This window comes from Miniopterus natalensis, chromosome 7 (genome assembly GCF_054644295.1).
Source record: "Miniopterus natalensis isolate mMinNat1 chromosome 7, mMinNat1.hap1, whole genome shotgun sequence".
Lineage (NCBI taxonomy): Eukaryota > Metazoa > Chordata > Mammalia > Chiroptera > Miniopteridae > Miniopterus > Miniopterus natalensis.
Window position 1 is genome coordinate 80,772,703 of NC_142087.1, and position 6,000 is coordinate 80,778,702.

A 6,000-nucleotide genomic window follows, 5' to 3' on the forward strand; every position below is an offset into this window, starting at 1 on the left:
CCTCCCTGGGCCTGCCCCTAGCGGGCAATCAGAAATCAAAATGACTGCCTCCTGGACTGCCAGCAATTTCCGTGGCCACCCGTGGAAGCACCGAGGTGACCACGGTACCTCAGCAGGGCTGGGACGCCCGTGGGGCAGTGGCTGGCAGAGCAGAGCCAGGTCTCGGGTGAAGCCCAGGCTTTGCTTTGTCAGCCCAGAAGCTTCAGTCCCTGTTTCTGAAAAGCCACCGCAGAGCTGGTGTAGTCACAGCCCCATCCTTTTATGTGCTCTTTCTCTTCTTGGAAAGCCAGCTCCTGGGAACCCTTAGTGCCACTCAGTTTGTCATTAGCAGGTGACCTGCAGTCACATAGGGCCCTGGGCTCCGAGGGCGGAGCTTGATGTAAGGCTGCAGCCCACAGATTCCGTAGCGGGCCGGCCTGATCGCGTGGCCTCCAGGGGCCAGGGCTCGGGCAACGGTCAGGCAGGGTGGGAAGGTCAGGTAGCCCTGTGGAGTGCAGGTTAATCGGAGGGAGGGACAGTGACATACTCAGGCTGGTGGTGGGTGGGACATCCAGGGTTTCCCTGACACAGAAGCGAGTCAGGCTCAGAAAGTGATGGGAAAACCAGGCAGCAGGCTGGGTGTCCAGACATTGAAACCACAACTTGCAAGGCAGATGCGAGTGAAGTCTGGTGTGGCAGGCCCTTCAGCCCCCATGGGGCGTCAGACATGTGGCCCCAGCGCCCTTCACGAGTGAACTTCCTGTGATCAGTGGATGCTGACCGCTCTGAGAGGGCGCGACCTTGGACGGACCCAAGGCGAGCCTAGACCTGCAGACGGTGGTCAGCACAGGCCTCGTGCACCGTGAGGGAAGAGCGCGGGTCAGCATAAAAGGCCCCTGGGGCTCAGGCCGGGGAGGAGGCATTGAAGAACCTGCTGGACTGGCCTCCAGGTGGCCACGCCTCGTCTCTCCTCACAGCAGATGCACCTGAGCAGCAGCCTCCAGCCCTGCAGACCTGGAATTGGGTTCTGTGAGGGTATTTGTGAGAATGACACATCTCCTCCAGCCTGCAGCAGAGGGGCTCGGGCAGGGCCCCCGCCAGCTCTAGCTGCTCCCTCCTACCCATCTGGGGCGAGCCTTGAATCTCGTCGGTGCTTGAGGCTTGGAGTCCCCCCTGAAACCACTATAGAACCCTTCCTCTGGAGGCCAACCTGGTGCCCTGGCTCTTTCCTCCAGGGTGTAACTGAGTAATACCCACTCCCAGTGGTGCTTATAGGCAGAGACACTGACTTTCTAGAATAGTCACCAGACTGGGAAGCATCTCTCCTCTTTAGATGTTGGCACAACCCTATGAGGTAGGGTCAGATTCTATCTCCGCATTTTATAGGTGGCAAGACTGAGGCTCCGAAGAGGTCAGGAGACGTGTAGTTAGCATGAGGCTCGTGGGTGGCAAGTTGGGATCTAGTTCCCCTTGTTTTTTTTTGGTTTTTTACCCCATAAAGTCTCCTGACACACATGTGATCCAGGGCCAAACACAAAAACCTATGATTTCTAAAAACAAGGTTGATTTCCTCCTGGTCCCTATAAAGAACACACATACTTGATCGTCGGCCCAGGGCTGGCCCACTCTCCCCACCTGCAGGGGGGCGCAGACAGGTTGAGTTTCTGCCTCTGGAATTGCCTCAGAACCTTCATCCCCCCTTCCTTCAGGCTGTGCCCTCTGGCTGCCGCCCACAAGCTGCAGACACTTCCATTATTCCGCATTCCTGAGTGTGGCCACATCCTGGACACCGGGTTTGTCGGGAGGGATGCTGACCGGCCAGGCAAGTCTGGCTCCTCAGGGCCCCTCGGCCTTCCTGTCGGCCGCAGGGATCCTCTCCGTCCCCGTGGCCCGAGGTCTGATGCTCAGCCCGAATCCCAGGTCCCTTTGCAGCGGAGGCCTTCTGATTGGGTGGGTCAGGTGCAAGATCAGTCCTGCCGCTACCCCCAAAGGCCATCCTCATCACACCCTCTTCCGGCCGCACACATTTGCTGGGGAGGGAACATGCCTCCCCGGGAACCCACCCATGAGGCTGGCCGTCGGCATCACCTTCAGAACACGTTGGCCACAGCGCAGCCTTAACGTGGAGTCCACCCGGGAGCTGCCCATGAACTTAGCCGCGGGCCTCGCCCATTCACCGGGACAGACCTGGTGGCTCTCTGGTCAGGCAGTCGAGGTGTTTGCTGAGCACCTGGTACTGACGAGCTGCTGTGGCAGCCCCGGGACAAGCGGGGGCAGGCCCCTGCCTGTGAGGAGCTTGCACTCTGGAAGGGGCATGCGGAGAAAGGAAACCGCGCCCAGAGGAGAAAGTGCTTGGAAATGAATAAAACGGGGATTGCTGGAGACACGGCCTCTGGGGAGTTTGCTCTGGGCAGTTGCCTTAGCTCTCCAGGGAGTTGAGACTGAATGAGGGCACGGCCACGGGAAGTGCTGGACTTCGCAGGCAGAAGGAAGAGACCATGCGAAGCCCTTGACACTCAGACATGCTTAGTGGGAGCGGCCACCTGGAAGAAGCCGGAGGGCCTCAAGGCAGCAGGGACGGCTGGCAAACAGGCGGGACAAGGGCACGGAGAGCTCGCAGGGGCCCTAAACACCCTCGGACCTCTGCCGGGGGCACAGCTGCTGTGTCCTGTCTGCCATCCGAGCCCATGCTTCCGCAGGCTGGGGCGGACTGGAGGTGCAGGCTCCGTGCGCTCCCTCCCGGGCCCTCCCTGGCATCTCCTGCCCAGGACCTGAACCCCACACATCGGTGCGGTAAGGGGGGTTACCCTGGTGGCAGCTAGTTCCTGAAGGGCGCGGGTGAGGCCTGATTTCTGCTTTAGATCCCTCTGGTGGCCACGGGGAGGGTGAAATGACAGAGGGGCGCGTGAGGTCGGTGAGGCTGCTGTGGTCGTGGGGCACGGTGAGTGGTGACGCCCCTGGAGAGATGGCGACAGCGGACACACGGGGCAGCCTGTCTGGGAGGCGGGGCTGGCAGGACCCAGGCGTGGGGCAGGGCTGAGCAGCCGGGCTCCTCGGATGCTGAGCTGGAGCCCGGTGGGCCGACCCCTCGACACCTTGCATTGAGCCCCTAGATGAAGGGGCTGGAAGACCTGCAACCTGACTTGTCTCTGCTTTGCCGTCATCCTGGGACTTGAGCGGGCCGGGCTGCCCTCCAAGCCCCAGGTCCCTAAGCGAGGTGCGGGGAACTCGGTAAAGGCCGGGAAAGGGGACCAGGGCTGCACGTCTCTGCCGCTGGAGAGCCGGCCCGTATTCCTACTCCCCTGAGGTCCTGAGAGCCCCTGAGAGCATCTGGCCAATATTTGTTGGATAAACAAATGGCTTTCTGGGACGCACACAACAGAGATTCCTTGGACGAGCACCGGGCTTGCAGAAGTTTCTGTTTCTGTTTGGTGTCAGCTCCAGGTGCCGACCGCACTCTGCCCATCGCTGCTCCCGCCCGGCCCGTGGCTTCTCAGGACCTGTCCACCGTGGGGGGGGCGGCGCTGCCGGGAAGGTTCCCGTGTCCCCGCGGAATCACAGCGGCTCGGGAAGTGCGTGTGCGTGCGTGCATGGGCGCCTGTACATGTGTTCATGCATGTGTGCGCGTGTGCATGCGTTTCCTCCTGGACATTGGAGATGGCACAGCCCAGCTCCGATTCTTGATGTGCCCAAAGAGATGGGGCACGCCGGCTGGGGGACAGGGTCCGAGGCTCCTCCGGGAAGCCTGGCTTGTGGGAAACAGCCATGTTCTGCGAGTCCCCTCTCCCCCAATTGCTTGGTCTTCCTCCCAGAACTTTCCTTTACAGTTAGAGCACACACGTCGAGGCAGGGACAGGAAAGGAGCTCGCTCAGCTGATGAGCTGCCCACACCCGCTGAGTCACTCCTAATGGCCCCTCAGATGTCATTTTCTTGGTAAGATGTTTGGAAAAATTTCTGCTTCTGAATCACAAGCAAACACTGTAATTCAACAATCTCCTCTGAGTTATTCAGGGAACTTCAGTGTACTCAGCAGAGGGAGATCAGGCGGATGAAATCAATGAGTTCTGAGTGCTGTGTTTTTCCTAATTATATTTCATTTGTCACAAGAGGGGGCCTCCATCTGACCCCAGGGGTTCAGCTCCTGGAGGAAGCCTGCAAGCAGCCGATGTGAGGTTTTGGGGTGACACTTGGTTTCTTATCATCTTAGTTCTGTTCCCATAATAGACCCAGTGACACGTAGGAAAAGGCTGCTGCCCCGCGTCTCCTCGTGGACTGGACAGTGTGCTGGAGGGGGGGGGTGTCCACTAAGGGCCCGCTGGTCGCACTGGGTCATCTCGGTGTCTTCAGACAGTGGCATTCTTGTGGAGCGGTAGTGTTACCTACCGTGCGTGCTCAGGGATGTTGTTGCTCCTTCCCTCTGCCCTCTGCCCTCTGCCCTCTGCCCTCTGCCCTCTGCCCTCGGGGGTGATGCTCGCAGAAGCCCTGAGCTCCAGCACAGTCCTACTAACCTGCCTTTGCCACAGTCCTTTTCCAGGGGACAAAAGGACTGTCCTTCATCACAGATGCCCACTCTCAATCCCTTGCTGCAGTTCAGGGCTGGTGTCACCTCCATCCTGGCAGGAGATCAGAGCTCGGGTAACGCTGGCCACTCATGAGACATCTGTTGTTCACCTGTGTCCCAGGAAGGAGCCGCTACTGCTGGTCTGAGAAAGACACTAAGGATTCCACTGCCATGGCTTTCACTTAATTGGCCCTCAAAGCAGAGGTCCTTCCTCAGGGACACAGCGACCTTCACCAGAAGGTAAAGGAATGCAGACGGAGTGGATGCTTTCCGACCTGGGCCTTCCTACTCTTCTGTTTTGCCCAGACATTTTTAAACTCAGAGAGCCAGCCCTCTGCGCCCACGACTAGCTCAGCCTGGCACACAGGGGTGCGCACTACCTAGAAACAAATGGCGCCATCTGTACAGTGAGCCACAGCCTCTACCATCCTACACAGCAGACTTGGAAAACACCGCCTGCAAAGTCAGTCCCCACAGTGGGCCTGGGGCCACTATTCCGCGTTGCCGCTGCGAAAACTCAGGTTCAGAGAGGAGGTGGGCCCCAGGAGTGGCTGAGCTTCAGCACTGGGGACTGTGGGCGCCCTGCCCAGCATCTGCCTTTGCCCCCAGCAGCGTCCAAAGCTCAGCGGTCCAAAGCTCAGCGTAGCACTGGGACTGAGTAAACACTGCCAGCGGGGCTGGGACTCAAAGCAAACAGGGCTCCTCTTCTTTCCCCTTTTAGCCAACTGCCCCATTAACAGAAAAACCTTTTAAGCGCTCATCTAGAAACCTGGCCTTCCCCTCCCTGAGCAAACTGAGATGGCCAAGAGGAATGTGCTCCAGGGAGGAGGTGGTGGGGGACCCAACACAGTGGCTTCTGCTCACAGGGCAAAGAATGAACACAGGGAGGTCAGGAGTGCCCCTCCGCCGGCTGTGGTCTGGGCCCACAGGCCCTAGGAGCAGCCCCAGCAGCCACCGCTCCCCCTAATAGCGCGCGCGGTTACCCCACCGACAAGCCACTCCTGACACCCAGGTTTCTTGGAACAGTTTATACTTTCAGCCCAGACCACCTCTTAGGGGACAGAGGAAAAAGTCCTCCGGCATCAGCCCTGCCCCACGTGAGGACATACTGAGTAAATACATTATCACCTTTATGACAACTTGCCGTTCTGAGTGTGGCTGCTCAAACTTGCCCAGCTGTCTGTGTGCGCTCCGCAAACATTTGCTGAGGCCGTTACCCAAGGGGCAGGTGGGGGACTCAAAGGTGGAAAGACAGTGGCAGTTCCAGGCTGGGGGAGATAAGGCATGCCTCTAAGTGATTAGCAAACAGGGTGGAGGAAAGTGCTGGGGCGGCCAGGCGGGGTGTCTGTGACCCAGGGGCTGCGGAAAGTCACGGTGCTCCAGGGGGGCAGCAGTTGGGCTGTCCTGGGGCTCTGGAGGAGTCGGAGGAGCAGGGGGAAGGTGGGGAGGGCAGGAAGGG